Source organism: Haemaphysalis longicornis, unplaced genomic scaffold (genome assembly GCF_048455015.1).
Source record: "Haemaphysalis longicornis isolate Haplotype H1 unplaced genomic scaffold, Haemaphysalis longicornis Haplotype H1 scaffold_14, whole genome shotgun sequence".
Lineage (NCBI taxonomy): Eukaryota > Metazoa > Arthropoda > Arachnida > Ixodida > Ixodidae > Haemaphysalis > Haemaphysalis longicornis.
The window spans coordinates 47,256,184-47,275,261 of NW_027526245.1; the positions used below are offsets into that span (position 1 = coordinate 47,256,184).

A 19,078-nucleotide genomic window follows, 5' to 3' on the forward strand; every position below is an offset into this window, starting at 1 on the left:
TGTGATTCCCATTTATACCGATTTGAACTAGTTTGTTTAGTAAGTTCAAGAATTGCGTGAAAGCTGAGGGAACGTTTGTAATTCCTATTTATCAGAACCTGTTGCTACTTTTGTTTTTTGTATTACCTCTTAAAACACAACCGAATTGGTAATCACCAATTTAGAAAACGGAGTATCAGTCGTGGCAAACAGGGCGCAAAAGATAGTGTTTCTCTAGCGGCCAGATGTCTGTATGGGGTATGTTCATTTTGTTTGCCCGCTTTGCAAACCAATCCTAAAGTATGTTTGCCGCATGACCACTTAATTTCTTCGGGTGCGGCTCACCCTTGAGGTGCTGTCGAACAAATTAATTAAACCGTGTGAACGCACCACGCAATGGACGCGAAGCTGCAACAAAACAGAAGCAAAACAATCGCCGCTGAAGCGGACGACAAAGTCATACCTCCTACGCCGCCGCCAGCCAGGAGGCAATCTCGCGCGGGGAATGATGGATAAATTGACGGCACCATCTCTAGTGTGCTGGGTGAATGAAACCTTCCTCCGTCCTCCCTGAAACCCACCGCCACCTCCGACGCGTTAAGAGTTTGTTGCCACGCACGCCGCAAAAGAACCTTTTGCTGGTAACGGTAGAAAGCTTTCTTTAAAAATAAAGATCGCCAACGAAGCTAATAAGAGAAGCGTATGGGTAAGGTGGGTTGTGATGGAGTGGCAAAATGCCTCTTTTCTGGCATTCAGTCCAGAAATATTGCGTAGCCGACCGGTAATCAATTAAACATTCGGGTAATGGTTCGGTAGAACAAATCCACACAGTATCCATAGCTGTAAAAAGGGTTTCTGCGCCACAAATTTCTCACGGTGACTATTAAGGTACATGAAAAATACTTACAACACTGCTGTCATTATTGAAATAGTTAACAAAAATTGGCCTGTTTTCATAGTTCTCCCCTTGAAGTCTACAACAGCAGAAGAGATTTGCGTTAACTCATTATACTTGTAGGGTCTCCGAATGGAATAAAAGGTCTGAAAAGTGAGCTAAATCCTTGAAAAACAACATGTAAGCCACAGGTATTTTTTCATGATGTACATATTCTTTCCTTTAACCATACTGATTAGCTTTAGAGATGCCTGGTTAGGTTTTGCAATGACGGCGCTTAACTCCAGAGTTTCCTATAGTTTTCTTTCTAAAGCGATGTCGTTCATGTATTAAGACATTGTATGCTTTCTATGGTTAAATGCCGAAGCAGCCAAACACACACAAAGTTTCTCATTCCGGGAAGAAAAGCCAAGGCCTGTCAGAAAGTTTGTAAAACAATACACGAAGATATTGGACCAATATTTTATTGAACGTCTTTTTCCCCGAAATTCGCTACACTGTTTCCTCCTCGGGCGAGAGCTAAGCACCTAGAATGCCCGAGTTTTATTTTTGAAATGCTATGTAGCAAAAACCTGAACAAGCGGTCACTTGTTTGCTAGTAGTATTCCGGCTCCGTCATGTACACATCACTGTAATTGTATAATGAATTTTTGTAGCATAATATGGGACCTGTTTATGCCTGAGAGAATTGGGTTTTAGAGTTTTGCAAGAACCGATGATTGGTTGGTTCGAATGGTGTTCGTGAGTTGTAAAAGAAGGCAAAGGGATTAAGCAAGGACTCCAATTTCTGTTATCGGTTTAAGCATTATTCTTTGTTTTCCGTATGGTCTTTTTGAGAGGCTGTTCATGGCGGCGCTTTAAATATCATTGTGAAAGAAGACAATAATACTGTAACTTGGTTGCAACAAAAAAACGTGATGCCTGGTACTTAAAACACTTCTATATTATTTTAATAAACCCTTAAATTTGGCGATACTGAGACAATGCGCCAGACAAGTGCGGAAAGAATTCTACAATACGCAGCAAACAAACCGGCGCGAAATGAAGCTGGCGCTCTTCAATGTGTTCTTGGCAGTAATAAACAGCTGACCCTAGCTCATACAGAACACCAAAAATTTAGAAAGTGAATCATAATAAGGGATGTGCAGACGTTGATTGGTCGCGGCGTAAAACGCGCAGAAGCTACACCTGGCCTATGACGCGCTCTGCATTGCAGGGCTCCAGAATAATTTTCACCACCTACGAATAGGGGTTGTGCAACGACGCACTGGTAACGACAAACGTGTGGTCTCGTAGGCAGCTCAATGTTTGAATGATTGTTGAGGTGTTCTGTGCTACATGCGCTGACCACACAATAATTATCTTCACGGCTCCATCTGCTCTAGCCGACACCAGCCCAACTGACGTTCGTGCAGTCGAATTAAAGCCTACGAAACCTCAGACATTTGCTTGCTCTCCCACAATTTTCACACCTACATGCTGCACCCAGTTTACTTCCCCACCTCACTTACATATATAGGTAAAGGCCCAAGCAGTTCCTCTTCCCATAAAAGGTTCAATGAAGCACGAGCTAACTGGAATACATTTACAAAGACATCCAAACTACACCACACATCCATAGGACACCTACACGTTGAAGAAGCTACCCAACTCCTCACGGCGCACATCCTCGACGCCGCCGAAAAGTCCATTCCCCACGTCTCTGGTGCCCCGCGCAACCAGCGGAGGCCGTGGTGGAATGAGGACTGTAGGCGGGCGCGAGAGGCCCAGAACAAGGCGTGGGGTATCCTTCGTCGGTACCCCACGTCGGGAAACCTCCTCTTGTTCAAACGGGCCAAGGTATTAGGAAAACGTGTGCGCCGTGAGGCAAAACGAGAGAGTTGGCGTACATTCATAACATCAATAAACTCCTACACAGACACACGGAAAGTATGGACACGTATACGCAAACTCAAAGGACAACAGACACACAGCTTGCCCCTGGTCAGTACAACAGGGGACACTCTGGAAGACCAGGCTGACACACTCGCACAACACTTCCAACACGTGTCAAGTTCAGCACACTACACGAACACTTTCTTGAAACATAAAGCCTCTTGTGAAAAGAAGTCCCTACACGACAACAACAAATCACAGACTTCGTACAACTCCCTGTTTTCACTACATGAGCTGAGGGCTGCTCTGAGCACGTGTAAACCCTCAGCTCCAGGCCCAGACAACATTACATATACAATGATACAGAACTTACACACAGACACTCTTGTAACACTTCTTCACCTTTTCAACAAGATATGGCTTTCGGGGCACATTCCAAAGTCTTGAAGGGATGCCATAGTTGTAGCATTCTTGAAAGAAGGGAAGGACCCTTCTGCTCCCGCTAGCTATCGACCCATTGCCCTGACCAGCTGCCTGTGCAAGCTTCTCGAGAAGATCATAAACCGGAGGCTCGTGTACTTTTTGGAGTATAACGGCCTTCTCGAGAGCTGCCAGGCAGGCGTCAGGGCGGGGCGATCCACGAATGATCAACTTGTGGCACTAGAGTCGTATATTAAGGATGCCTTCGTGCATAAACAGTTCTGTTTAACTGTGTTTTTCGACCTTGAAAAGGCCTATGACACCGCTTGGCGTTATGGGATCCTTACTGACCTGAAGTCATTCGGTGTTTCTGGTAATATGTTTAACACCCTTGCTAGCTATTTGTCGGAGAGAACCTTTCGCGTCAGAGTTGGTTCTGCACTGTCAAAGGTACACGTGCAAGAAAATGGCGTGCCGCAAGGCGGAGTTCTAAGCTGCACTCTCTTCATAGTAAAAATGAACTCCCTTGGGAAGTCGCTGCCGCCTACAATTTCTTACTCCATGTATGTAGATGACGTGCAGATATCTTTTAAATCATGTAATATGTCCATCTGCGAACGTCAAGTCCAGCTCGGCGTCAAGAAGCTTGCCGGCTGGGCAGACAAGAATGGTTTTAAAATTAATCCCGGAAAGAGCTCTTGTGTTGTATTCTCCAGGAAGCGTGGGGTCCACCCGGACCCATACATCACTCTTGCGAATGTGCCAATTCCTGTGAACAAGGAGCACAAGTTTTTAGGCATTTTATTCGATGAAAAACTTACATTCATTCCTCATGTCAAACAGCTCAAATGTAAATGCCTAAAGGCAATGAATATTCTTAAGGTTCTCTCACATCAATCTTATGGGGCCGACCAACAACTCCTGCTGCGCCTGTACACAGCGTTGGTGGGGTCCCGGCTCGACTACGGCAGTGTCGTGTATGGGTCGGCGACAAAGACCGGACTAAGAATGCTCGACCCAGTGCTGCATCTTGGCCTTCGCCTCTCATGCGGCGCTTTCCGCACTAGCCCTGTCGAAAGCCTTTATGTCGAGTGCGACAAGTGGTGTCTAGGGCATCAGCGGGAGTATGTTGACCTGCTTTATGCATCTAAGATGGTGTCCCTTACTAACCATCCTTTAATCCCATCATGAACAATACATCAAACTTGCAACTCTTTTTAAATAGGCCATCTATTTCCTTACCTTTCTCTCTCAGAGTTAGGGAGGAGGCTTCTGCACTCACGGTCCCTCTTTCAGATACGCACAAGACACCCATCCATAATTTAATTCCACCATGGCATCTACATCCTATATCATGCGACCTATCCTTCACATTAGTAGAAAAAAATAGGGTACCAAGAAGTGCAATTCTGCAGCACTTCCTGTTCCTGCAGGACAAGAACAGGCGCGCAGAATTCTATAGCGACGCGTCAAAAACTGGTTTTACTGTATCTTGTGCAGCACACGGACCAAATTTTACCGTAACTAAGACAATGAATTTTCATACCAGTATTTTCACGGCAGAAGCCTATGGCATATTACTCGTTTCAAACCACATCCTCGAACATAAGATTCCAAAGTCCATCGTCTACACAGATTCTCTAAGCGTTGTGCAGGCATTGTCATCAGGAAGGTCGTCAAAAAACTATGTAATCAATGTTCTTTTAAAGGTCATAATGACTGCATATGCTTCAGATTTAGAAATAACCATATGCTGGGTACCAGGTCACTGTGGGATCCCTGGCAATGAGACCGCTGATCAAATGGCTAGTGCTGCTGCTCTCATGACCACAGTTGACATAACAACAGTACCTTACACCGACCTAAAGACACACATCAGACGACAGCTTCGTAACACATGGCAACTACACTGGAGTCAACAAACAGACAACAAACTACACGTAACAAAACCGCAACTGGGACGCTACATAACTGACTCACACAACAGATACACTGAAGTTGCCCTGGCTAGGCTGCGGATAGGTCACACACATGCGACGCACTCCCACCTGCTCACTGGAACTTCGGGACCCACGTGTAGCAGGTGTGGAAAGGGCCTATCCGTAGTCCACATACTAATCACATGCAAGGCACTTGACACAACACGACACAAACATTTCCCTGAATTATACAGACGACACATTCCTTTGCACCCATCATACTTTTTAGCCGACGAACCCATGTTTTCTAGTCAACGTGTTTTTAAGTTTTTAGCTGAGGTAAACTTTCTGCAGCTCTTGTCATATCATCTGTAATCACCCTGGCCCTATACACCAGCCATCTCCATTGTCTTTTGTTTTGCATCACCTTTACTTTTAGTCAGATATTTTAGTATGTACGTCTCATCATAATTCAGTAACTTCTTCTTTGGCGCTCTTTGCCCATAGTCGGCCTTGCGCCAATAAAACCCAACAATCATCATCAACTTCTACATGTATGCTATGGCTGCTCCTACGGCATCACAGCGCCGCTTCCGCGACGCTGCTCCTCCGCTGCTCTAGCAAGTCGACGACACCGGTGCCCTCATCTCGAAGAGGACGTCATTACCTATTCTTGTTTTTGCGTGTGCGTATTGTGTACCCTACAAGCGTTGGGTTTTATTTCTCTTCGGTTTATATGTGCACGTGTTTCTTGTGTTTTATATGCTTTTTTCTTGTTCCTGCGTTACATTTATTTTCTACCGGCAGTATGTATTTTTTTGCATTCCCACCAGCGGTGGAATGAATGACACTACAGTGATAATTGTGCAAACCATCTCTTGTATTGTGTACATTCGTTTTGTTTTGCCAGCCCCAAGTCGTGCCTTGCTGTCTTCTCTGTTTTCAATGCAAAAGCGCGTGTTTCTTTTTCTTTATTTCTTTTGGACGCTGTACAGGCTATCTAATTTCACAAGAAGAGTGTCTGTCGTGGTTCTTACTAAACCAGAGTGTTGTCCTTTGTTCACCAGTGTCCTGGGTTTTATTTCACTGTTCAAGAAATATTTACAGGGAAATGCAAGGGCGCGTAGGGCAAACACGGCTGCACTTAATTTCCCGACGCTTAGTCTGGTGAGTGCTTCCCCGGCGTATGTGTGTTCTTTCAATTCTTAGCAGAGCGCAAGTTCACTTCAAAAACCGTTTCCTGAAGAAACCTGGGTCGCATTTGAGTACGTGGCACCTGGTAGACCTGCGGATTTCATGCAGCCAACCATGCAGTGAAAAGTGAAGCTGCTTTATGTTCCTACTTCCAATATTACACACCTAATAAAACTTGCTCTGCTGCTGGGCTAGTTGGCTCACGGTCATCGTAGCGGACGTTAGCGCTGCAAAAAAAAATGGCAGCATCTCCACTCCGTGGATTATGGCGACGGTTCCGAGTACGCAGACTCGATATGACATCCAAGTTGCGTCCCAAGTGACATCCGATTTGCGTCCCGACCGTCATGCCATTGTAACCGTGAGTTGAATCTTCATTATTCCAAAACAGAAACTGCCACTCACGGCTCAAAACCAATATCGCTTGATTTTTGCTTGATGGTGGTGTGCGCACGCATAGACGTGGAAGGACATTGGGAGGTCCTAAGGTACACCGCACCATTAGGGCGAGGGAGTAAGCCGTTTGACTCTCGGATAGTAACTCACGGTATTAGCCGAATGGGTAAGACGACTGGCACAAGCTCTGTCTGGTCTACCAGGCACATTCTCGAATCCTGCCAGTGCCTGGGTGATTTTGTGCGGTGGTAAATGCTATGTGCACAGACGCGGACGGACATTGTGCCCCCCTAAGGTACTGCGCACCTAAAAAGACACACGACAGAAAACGAACGGGATTAGCGCTACTTCAATGATTTATTTCTAAGCTACACCTTTGCGTATATAGCACAAAAACACCAAGCATGCACGGCGTGAACCATCCAATACATACCTCCCAAACAATCATCGGAACAAATACATAGATAACACCAGCCTGTACATAAAGTTACACTATATAAAATGTCTAGCTGAGAGGAACATCAATGGGGATCAAGGAATGGGGGGACTGCGCACTTGCTTGCACATTGCGGGAACTGTAAGTATTGTGTTTCACGGATATGTGAAACCAAGATGTGGGGAACAAGCCACAAGGCAAAACCGCGTGAAATATTGGAAGCTTTTTATATCAAGAATTGTGGCAATGACTGCGTCAGTGATACTTCCGTTGCTCTCTTTTCCTGTGAGGTACTCTTCTTATCTAGTATGACTTAGTGCACAGGCTGGTGTTATCTATGTATTTGTTGCAATGATTGTTGGGGAGGTGTGTATTGAATGGTTCACGCTGTGCATGCTCAGTTTTTTGTGCTGTATATGCGGAGATGTAGCTTGGAAATAAATCAGTCGACGTAGTGGCCGTCCCGTTCGTTTTCAGTCGTATGTCTTGTTTCTTTAAGATCTTGTTTCTTGTTTCTCTGTTATGATATCACACACTTGTATGTGCAACACCAGCCTGAAATCTAGACAAAACTTCGATTCTTGAAGAACGAGTACTTCGAATGGTTTTTGACTTTCCATAGAGGCATACAACACAACATTTGTTTAGGCAACCTGACAAAGTAACTATATTTATTCTGCACAAATACCCCTTAATCCGGAACTACGGGCGCAAAAAATAGGTGCCGTAAAGCGAATTTCTGTTCTTGCAAGCATACAATTGTTCGAGACGTCATATCCACAGCGCCATAATTCCCAATGGCTATTGTCCGCCGTTCGTACAAACTATGGCTATCGCCTTGTATCATATCAGCTCTACAAAAAATTGCGACACACTCACTCATGAGGGCAGCGATATTGATTAGTGGTCAGTTTTCTTTTTACGCTGCTTTTTTGTTGACAAATAATTTCTCCCCAACAATTTTCGATTTGTTAATTATATTGGGATGAGTCCGGATATGATTGTGATTGTCTATTAAAAAAACTTCTTTTGTTTAATTTGTGATGAGTGGTCTTGATTTGTGTGTGCCTATGTGTTTTTTTGCTTGCTTTGGTTTTTCACTAAATCGAGCACAGTAGACTTTCAAAATCTGCCCTCCAGTGTGTTGTGCGGTTGCCCCAGCTGTAAAGGTGGCAGGAGCTCCATCGAGGGACTTCGCTTTACTCTCTCCTCCCCCTACGGTTGAATTGAAGAAATAGAGAATCTTATAATTATAATATTATTGGTGGGTAATCTGGGGTCAAATATAGACTTCCAGCCTTGTGCTTACCGGAGACATGGAAAACATGGCCTAACCAAGTTGTTTTTCCCGAGGTTATACATACGTTTTGGTGGTTACACAAAAATTAGCTCCAATCCACGCTGTGAAGATGGTTGGAAAGCAAACCTTTGGTTGGAAAGCAAAATATTTTTTATTCGACGTCACTTGAATTCACACACGGGGTTCTACAAAAAGTGAAACCATAAATTCTGCCAGCCGTTATGTGGAATTCGCTTGAGCGGCGTCCCGAACGCAGCAGCAGTGTCGGCCACGGCAGGACTAGAGCGGTGGATGCTGCCGCTGTAGACTGGCAATGAGTCGGGAGAGATAAAACGGAGAAAGGTGTCTTTCGAAGGGTGAGGCAGTGGAACCTAGCAATCCTGATGTGCTAGCTCGAGGCTACATCACCGTGCGACACAAGCGTAGACACCGAAACTATTCGGCATGTGAGTTTAGTGATTCCCATTTTGACCGATATAAACTAGTTAGTTTAGCAAGTTTGAGAATTGGGAGAAAGCTGAGGGAACTTTTAAAACCGCCATTTATCAGGACCATTTGCTCCTTCCGCCGTTCGTAATTCCTCTCATACCTCAACGGAATTGGTATTTATCAATTTAGAAAGCGGAGTCTCATTCTTGCAAGCAGTGTGCAAAAGTTACGTTTCTCTAGTGGCCAGATGCCTGTATGGGGTCTCTACATGTTCTTTTCCCGCCCTTAAAACACTTTCATAATGTATCTTTGCCGTACGGCCACCAAATTCCGTCGGGCCTGGGTTAACCAGGAGGTGCTGTCGAAGAACGAGTCAAGCCTCTCGAAGAAATAGCCAAATGGACGCGAAGCTGCGCCTAAACAGGCCCAAAACAACTGTCACTAAAGCAGATGACCAAACCGTACCGCCGACGCGCCCCTAGGTGAATATACGGTTCCACGCTTGGAATGCTGGGGAAATTCGCCGCGCCATCTACCGTGTGCTCTGTGAGTGAAACCCGAAGCCCAAATGCCGACGCCTCTGCCGCGTTTGGAGTCTACTGTGCGGCCCGACGCCAACAAACTGATATAGGTATTGGCTGATATAGGTAGAAAGCTTTGCTTTAGAAAGCTGGGACATCATTATCTCTATAATTCTACGTGTAGCCACTACACTGCTTGAGATTATTCCCGCAATTAGGTTCAATAGGGAGGACATAGTGCAGATATAAATGGTGATACGCCTCGTTAAATTGGCTTTAGCCCCGTAATACGATGCCATCACAATATTACCATGCATGCTTTGTTGGCACTTTAAAGACACAGGAAATATCAGGCTTTTTCGGTGATTAGACGTGATAGCATATAACATGCTATGTAAAAAAAACTAAAGAGCCCAATAAAGCTACGAGCTATTCCGCTCAGAATATTTCACGTTGCAAGTGATCAGCAATCCAGTCACCTGAAATGTGTCAGGGTATAATGGGAGTCCCATGCTCTACCTGCCTGCAGCCACGTTACGTGACGCGGTGTAACTGCGAAGCAACAATAAACAGCTTTCGTAAAACGGGGTCCCTCAAAATTTTTATTGTGGCGTCTAAGTTCTTTGACGCCGGTTCAACCGACAACGAAGCACGCAATTATTTCTCCTGGCACCGCGTTCTTCAAAGTTGAACTACAAGAGCCGTTTAGCGAACCCCCCTAACACGCGCATACCATGGCCGACAAAAGACTTTGAAAATTGACAGAACAAGAGCCAGCGTATTTTGAAATCGCTCGCCCGCCGTTTAAACTCAGGCGCGATATCGGAGAACCCGCAGCATTGAAGGCGCCCCACGTGTCGCGCTCTTTGAAAACGGAGCGTTGCTGTGGCATAGCTGGCGGCGTCGTACACTCACCTAAGTATTCTTTCAGTGTTCCCACCTGTACCCACCCAGATGTACCCGGGGTAGTAAGCCACCCCACACGCAACTTCCATAACCCGCTTCATCCACTGACTTCCCAATTGAGGACCAATATCAAGGTGCCAACAACACCACATCACATGCATTTCGTCACAATCCCCGCAGACTGAAAGCCAGAGTGCAGCGCCTTCAACGAACGTACTTCTCGGCACCGGTTTCTCACTTCACCGACATCAGCAAAACAACACATATCACAACCATAGGCGTCTTTGACACAAGGGCACCATCCTTAACGTAGCTATGTTTCTTTATCTCTCTTTAGCCGCTGATAAAGCCACTGCCATCGCCCGTGCTGGCCACTTACACACACCACCTAGCCACTTAGCCGAAATCACCGACACCCAAAAAACTGCCGATATTACCTTCTAGAAAGAGTAGCCCCAGCGGCTCTCATAATCCTCAAAGCCATTCCCGACCTACCTGCTGCAATCACCATCGTATGGACCCCTGAACATTCCACACTCCCTGGGTCTGATGGGGCATTGGCTGCGGCCCGGGAGCTTCATCTCTGCACGTTCCTTAGAAAGCCGGTGGCTACGCCCCTGCATCACTGACATTCATTTGCTATACCGTCACACTCGCCGGAGGTCTATCCCGCCCACCATACTTTCTCTACAGGAGAATCGTGAAAATGGCGGTGATTACAAACAGGCACATATCGCGCCACCATCTACAAACTCTCCCCATGACGCTTCGTCTACAACTGTTTAAAAAGTAACGTTTGTGCCACCACTTGCGACTTCGTCTTCCTGGGTCCTCAACTATTCCTTTCTCTCTGTACGCCAACTTCCGAGCAGTAGGATTCCGCGTTGAGGAGCTCGTACCTGCAGCAGATGCGAAGCCTGATCAAGCGGGCCAAACGACCAAGGGTGGCGGGCGGCCTTGTGAACTGAGCAGAAGACCCACCGTATTTTTTTTGCTCGAAAAAGTTTTTGCCGCCTCCACGTCCTTTTTTTTCTTCCTCTCGTAATGCCTTGTAATCAGAATTAGAGGTTAGCATTCGTCCTTGTCGCTCTTTGCCCCAGTTGGCCTTGCGCCATAAACATCCAACCATCATCATCGTCCTTGTAAGTCCTAGGGATGCTCTACTAGTGCAAACAGGCTCTACATCTTTCAGAATTGCCATGCTATAGGTCTGCAGTAGTGCGATGGCATACCCTTCTTACTACCATAATCAGCCTTTCCTCTTGTGTCTTTAACGTTGTCTTTTGGTATTGTTTCTCCTTTGCTTTGGGGGGAGGTTGTTCGCACTTTATTGTACCCATATTACAGCGATTAGGGTAAGTTTGTGAGCAATAACTTCCAGAGCGGTCATATAAAGACCCATACAAACTGCTCTTAGAATTCAATGAGAGTATTCTTTGTTGATTTTAGCTCTACCGGGATAAGCGTTACTGCTCACCCACTATTCGGAATCACTTTAATGGGCGTACAATATTGTGCGAAAAACCGCTCTTGTTCTTTTACGACATATGCGTGTACCCACGGAGAAGTATTGCTTCTTTGTTCTCAAAAATTTTTTCTAATTGGTCCTTTGGGCACTGCATATTTTATTTTTGTTTATTTATTTACAAATACTGCTGTTTTAACGAGAGACATAGCAGGAGTGGTAAAGTTACATGAAATACATGCACATGACAGATACAAGTAATAAATACTAAAACGTACACGTCAAACAATAAATGTTGCATCGCACATCTACACATAAAAAACCACCTAAAATTTATAGTGTCATGGAACATGTTCAGGCAAGTCTTTCCGAAAGAGTTCAGTGGGCAAACATCGGAGGGCTGGCTCTAGATTGGTCCATCGTTCAATTGTTTGCGGAAAAAAAGAATACCTAAAATATTCCATGTGCGCTCTGAAGGGGACAATATTCAAGGGAACAGTGCGTCTTGTTGCACGCCGCGAGCAGTCTACGAAAAAAATTGGTGTGGCTAAACAAGTGGAACCATGTACAATCCTGTGCATCAAAGCAATCCTGTAACACTCACGCCAGTGAGATAAGGGCCGAAGTGACAGTTGCTCAGCGTGAAATGTAGGAGAAAAGTTGCGATCGTAGCGACGGAATATAAACCTTTTTGGAACATAAGCCTTCTTTTGAACACATTTAATCTTGGCAACATCACATTTTAAGTAAGGCGACCTTGCAACTGAAGCGTACTCAAGTACTGGACGGATAATGGCTTGGTAAGCAGTTATTTTACAAGGTGTACTAGAAATTTTGAGGTTGAATTTTATGTAGGCAAGCTTCCGTATCGCCTTCACACAGATAAGATCGATGTGTTTGCTCCATTGTAGGGTTGGTGTGAAAGTGAAACCGAGATATTTAAACTCATCGACGTTAGTTGATTGTTGTCTTCCGTAATGGTAAGTGAAACGACAAGGGTGTTTTTTTTAGTGAAAGCCATCGCCACTGTTTTGTTAAAATTAATCTCCAATTCCCAGTCCCTGCTCACTGCGCAAAACTTGAAAAAAACATTATTCAGACAGAGCTGATCTTCAACGCTTCTGGCATTGCAATACAAAACACAGTCATCCCCATACAACCTCAAGTTAACAAGCGTGCCGCAAGTAATTTCAACGACGTCAATTATGTAAAAAATAAGTAATAACGGCCCAAGTAACCAGCCTTGTGGCACCCCTGATGGAACTTGCACTCTTGATGACCGCCTGTTGTTAAATGTAATGAACTGTGACCTTGAGTGCAAATATTCTTCTATGACAGCAATGGGCTGTTTCCATGAAGTGTTAGTAATTTCTGCAGAAGTTTTCTGTGACAGAACTTATCGAACGCTTTAGAGTAGTCAATGAATATCGCATCAAGTTGACCCCTGTTTTCATGTTCTGAAGCAATGCCGTGTGTGAACTCGAGTAGCTGCATGACGGTAGAGTGTCCTGCGCTGAACCCGTGCTCATGCCGTGTTAGCACACGGTTTTCACTGAGGTACTGGACAATGTGATTGTGGATAATATGCTCTAATAGCTTGCAGCATGCAGATAATAATAAAATTGGCCTGTAATTTGGAAAAAATTGCTTGTTGCCAACTTTAAACACCGGTACCCCGTTGGCTGTTTTTCACACCACAGGGACAGATGCAGACTCAAGCGATCTTCTGACAATAATGGTGAAACAGTGGGAGGACCATTCAGAGTACCTTTTAAAAAAAGGCTGGGAATTCTCTCAGGCCCGCCACTCTTCGCTGTATCTATGCTTAATAAGAGGTTATGAACTCCACTGAAAGTGATCTGTAGCTCAGGAAACCACGTTAAATCGCTGAGAGCATAAAAGGTAGGGATTAAGTCATTTTATTTTCATATTTGATATTTGTATAATCTAGCGTGCTTGCGTTTGCAATTGCCCACTTTACGCTATTTCTATAGGACTCGTTCTTGTTTTAGAAGATCATATGCCTCAGGCTAGCAAGTCTTTACAATGTTCAAATGTATTCCTTTGTATGAAATGCCAAGGCTTGGTGTTTCTGCAGGGTAATTGTGTTGTACCGCTAATCGAACGTAAGTGTAATGAAAGAATTGGCAGGATCGCGCGGAGAGCCATGCCCCGGGCTTATGTTTCTAAAAAAAGTACACACATTCTGTTCACACAACAATCCACCTGTCAGCAACGGAAAGCAAGAAAACCATATTTACAAGACTCCTAGAGGACTGACCAGGAACTGGTCTACTTCAGTCCGCTGGGGATGGCACCGCGGATCGAGCGGAGACGGGGTGGTGGATTTGGCGAGGCGAAGGCAAGTGATGGTCTGTCCAAAGAGCTGATGACCTGTATACGCCGAGAAAGCTCCCACGGCGAAGAACGTGGCGGCGCCGATGACTAGCGGCAAAAAAGTGGAGAGCTTAGTCCAGAAACGAGGACTCGCTGCCCGCGCTCTGCGTCACCGGCGCACCACTCAGTTGTGGGCCTGACACCGGCTGCTTCCGGCGGCGTCCACGGCTGTCGTCGGGCCTACGCCGCAGCGGATGGTGACGTGGAAGGCAGTGCCGGCGCCGACTTCGGGGCTACACCGCGAGGACACCATCTCACTACCGTTTTCCCCGAACTGCTTCTTTGCTGCTCTTCGTCTTTCTTGCTGGAACTTTCTCTTCCGCAAGCGCTCTGCCATCTCTTTAGCGGATTGGCCAAGACAATGCACCAGGCCCTTCACTACCCTACCCCCTCGTCAGAAAGATCTCCGGTGAAATATTCTCCAGAGCTTGGTGATGGAGCACGCCAATCAGTGCCGAAGAGAGGACCTAACACTAATCATTCTCGCAAAGTCACAGAGCACAGTCCCCATGTGCGCATTCGTAGAACATAAAAGTTCACACATCACAAATGCATGCAAGCCACTACGAAAACTGCTCACGCATAAGAACAGTGCAAGGAGTTCACTCAAGCTGTTTCGAAATCCCTGTAACGCAATAACATTAAAATGATGCAACTAACAAACGGTAAAGTCAACCACGTAGTCTGCCTAATTACAGAGCAAGAACAAAAGAAAACGTTTGAAGCTCTATACAGCGGGAAATTGTTACTACAACTTACATTTGCATTTCCATGCGTGCTTATTTTCCGAAAAAGCCTACGGTTGCCTAGAATATTCGCCGCCTCTTCCGCTTCGCGCAGCGTGAATCTCTGCGGTTGAAGACGCTATGGTTTCCTTTCCTGCGCCTCCAGCAGAGTGCGTGCGTTCATACAATCCGGCAAGAAAATGGCGGTATCAAATGCGGTGACCATGTCGTGTTCTTGCACCTTTGTGACTTTTGCCTCGGTTGGCGTCTGCTTTTAACGGCTTGGCGCGAATGCTTTGAAGGAGGTTCTTTACGCTGCGTACACTTCGCGGGGTAATATGGGAAACACTGGTAGGTCCTGCGTAAAAGTGCACAGCCTAACATTTCTACAGAGTAATGAGCCCTTCCAAACTTTTATTTTCACGTTTACGTGGTATTTGTTTTTTCGGCTGAACTTACGAGAACATCGAGTATCGAAATGGTTAAAAATCAAATAACACTGTCGATGCTGAAATGTGGGACAATGCCAGGCGGAGACAGATGTTTTCGTGGCAGAACGCAGCGCCATCGTTTTGTGGCTCGTTGGTTTCTCTGGTCGCTTTAGTGAGCGCGAAAACATCTCGCTGACAGTTCTTTTGGAATAATGATTTCCGGAGCCGTAATTTGAACACGCTTTAAGACTACGCAAACCCTGTGGCTCATCTGCCTCAGGAACTAATGCGATCTCGAAATTTATCTCATGTGCTTGTAAATCAAGCTCGCTTTGAGCAGGTGCTGAACCGTTAGCTAAGAGGCTATGTTTGGATTTAGGAATATGTACGCCTGTAACAGATACGCCTTCAGGACGAATGATGCATATGCGTGATTCTATAAGGGCCGTTTGCATTTTCAAGGTGGCTATCCTTCGTTCCTCTGCATCCTTCCTCTTCTCATACTCCCTGAGCACCTCCCTTTCCTTTTTATTATTCTTTTACTGATATTGCCTTAGGATCGCTCATTTGTGCTAACCACCTTGTTTCAATACAACAGCATCGACACCAAGTCGCGTCGTCTCCCTACTCAAGCAAAGTTACTCTTTCAGCTTCAGCTTCTCCGCATCGAAGTAGTTGCGAAGAATTGCACCTATCAGTCCCAAGCCTTGACCAGCTTTCATTATTCTTTCCAGACCCGCCAGATACATTTATGAACATTTGCGTGGCTGTAAGGTTAAAAGCAGCCGGACTCTTCTCTTCAAGTAAAAACACATGAATCCTGCGAGGCTCGCCACTTTTTGTTATGAAGGAATGGGCAGGATCGCTTGCAAATCCATGAGCCGCGCTAATGTTTTCAAACAAGCACACGCATTCTATTCAAACAACCATACAGCGGTCAGGAACGAAAAGCAAGATATCAATATTTAAAAGAATCGTAGATCAGTTACCAGGAACTGGTCCACTTGAGTCCACTGGGGCTGGCACGGTGGATCAAGCGGAGATGGGCTGGTGGGTTTGGTGAATCGAAGGCAAATGAAGTTCGTCCGAAGAGCTGATGAGCTGTGTGTGCCGAGAACCTCCAAACCGGTGTAATGGTCCCACGGCGAAGAACGTGGCGGTGCCGATGACAAGCGGCGGGAGGGGAGAGCTTACTAGGCCCGAAACGACGCATCGCTGCCCGCGCGCTGCGACACCGGTGCACCATTTCCTTGTAGACCAGATAGCGGCTGAATCCGGCGGCGTTCACGGCCTTCACTGGGTCTACACCACAAGGGATGGTGACTTGAAAGGCAGTGCCGGCGCCGGACTTCGGGGCTACACCGCGAGGACACCGTCTTACTACCGCTTTCCCCGAATGGCTTTCTCTTCCGCAAGCACTCTGCCATCTCTTCAGCGGCTTAGCCACAAGACGCTGCACCATGCCCTTCACTACAGTAGGTTTTGCTTTCCCGAAGATTTGAAGGTGAAACATGGCAACGCAAGTGAACTTAAGCCGCTGGCGCGGAAGCTCCGCCTTTTACTTGGAGCTTCGCTTCGTCTGAGGTTCACCCCTAAAAAACACCTGACTTAGCAAGGGTGAAACATATGTTGAGCCGTGCAGCACCACCTGGCCCCTCTGTGAGTATGCATCAGCTGAAGAGCATCAGTCCACCCATAGTCTTACTATAAATGGCCCGGCGACTAGGCTGCCTTTTCATGCCCTTCAGCCCAGCCTAAATGCTGAGTCCATTCGTTCAGTAATTAGAGATAGACGTCTTTCGATTGATATCATGAAAAGCAAACGTTGACGAAAGAAGATATGCGTATTTTGTGGTTTCGCTAGGGATAAGAAAGATTGTCAGTGTTACACCTGAACCATATTCGGTTGTACCTGAGTTCTAATTGGAGACCCTCCGCTGTTTACAATAATTTTTTGGGCAATTCTTCTTTGTTTGGACTATACTAACACCACGCTGTTCCGGATGCCACACTTTCGCCTAAATGATCATTAAGACCAGCAGCATTGCAATTAAGGAGCTTCAGGAGGTAAGGTTTGGTAATGGAGGCGGAGTATTGGAGGAACTCGTAGTTAGCTTAGGAACGTGTAAAGCTAAAATTCTAGGAATGGTTGACAAAGAAACGACACAGCGGAGCGCCTGGTAATTCCAACTAAGACTACGTCACAAAACCACATACAGTCATAGCGAGGGCGTCAACTAGGTTTTAGTTTTTTTATTCAATATGTTTAGCCGAGTGATTTTTAACAGTTTTTAGGATTTTAAGCACACTTATCGCGTGCAGCAGTGCCAGTTGTTGCCACAAAAATACTAATAACGACAGTTGTAAACGCTGTTGGTATACGTGATGGCCAGCGTTCAATACCTGCAATAAAAAAAAACTCTCCACAGCGTTTACAGGTAAAATGTAAACTGGCATTTTATTGTGCTCGGTATTTTTATCTTGTTATTGAGCTAGATGGGGCCTTTCAGCCACATTATCGCGGCACTATGCTAAATTTGGCGTCGCCTTGTAAAACGGCGGAGGGATAAAGAAGCGGATAACGATAAAGTGGAGAAACATGTAGAAAGCTTTCGAAGCACTGATGAAGCAGCCAAAAGTGAAAGAGGAGTTTCCGAGTTCCAAACCCTAAACAGCCTCGTAACTCCTCTACAGACAACTTCTGTTCGTTTAAAACTGTGTGCCACAGGCGTATACACCTAAGGGGACATATGGGAATTAAATTGGTTAGTGACCAAAAAAGGGTGTTCAGGAGTAACAGGCAGACGATGCCGCTGGTAAAGCGAGAGAACCCGGCCACCGAGACACACAGAGCGCAAAGCATTATTAAAAAATGTGGTTTTTCCCTCTTCCATAAGAACGGATAAAACACGAAAGTGTAATATGTTTTTTTTAAATTAGCAGTTGAATGTTGATGGTGCATCGAGATCAATGTGCATGTCGGTATTTATATTTCGTCGGTATGACACTGTTATACGCATCAACGTTAGACAGTTGATTGCACGAGCCGGAGCATTGCCTAAATCTGACTGAAACCACGAGCGCTCGCAAACCGTCTGTGCGTACGAAACCAAACGGGCTGTCACCGAATCATTTAGCGAACACACGGTTCGCTGCAGCGAAAGGAGCAGCGAACCGTGTCAAGGGCGCGATATCCGCAAGTCGGTTTCCCAGTGAACCGGCTATTTAGAGAGATTGCCTCAAATATAAGAAGCCTGGTTTTATATTTGCCGTTGACTCTCTTCAGAACAGCAGTAAAGGTCCTCTAGCAGAAGAGGAATACCCCAGGCAGCACAGAAAGTGTGCCCCAAGACCGGCCCGTCTATGGCCGTTTTCTGGCATGTCCGGCCAGCATCCAGGTTCTGGCAGCCACTGATCATGCGTTGAACGGCCAGCATTCGGCAACCAGCGCTTCGGTATTTTTCCGTCCGCCCGTGTACGGACGCAGAACGGCAGCTAACCGGCTGCCAGATACTCAGTTCTCTTACGGCTGCCGATGTTGAGAAAGAGAACGGCCGAAGTATGGCCTTAGGGCATCCGCTTTGTTTTCGGGAAGCGGTAATCGGCCGAAGCACGGCAAGCGACCGGCCACAGAATGTGCGTATTCTTGCGGCAGTTGGTGTTCGAAAGGAGACCGGCCGGAGCGCGGCTGCCGTGCATTCGTTGTTTCAACGGTGAACCGCGCGTCCGGCGGTAGAATATTCGTTTTCTTCGGGCAACCAGTGTTATGAAGGATACCGGCCGACGTACG

The 19,078-nt window shown here is 46.0% G+C and overlaps 1 long non-coding RNA gene across 1 annotated transcript in view; it reads right to left on the minus strand.

Annotated features, from left to right (window-relative positions):
• The window catches only part of LOC144165077 (uncharacterized), a 46,966-nt gene extending 45,933 nt beyond the window's left edge, over window positions 1–1,033 (minus strand). The window contains exon 1 of the long non-coding RNA XR_013321338.1: window positions 887–1,033. This is a non-coding gene — a long non-coding RNA (uncharacterized LOC144165077). The remainder of the gene's footprint in view (window positions 1–886) is intronic.
• Window positions 1,034–19,078: the final 18,045 nt, after the last annotated feature.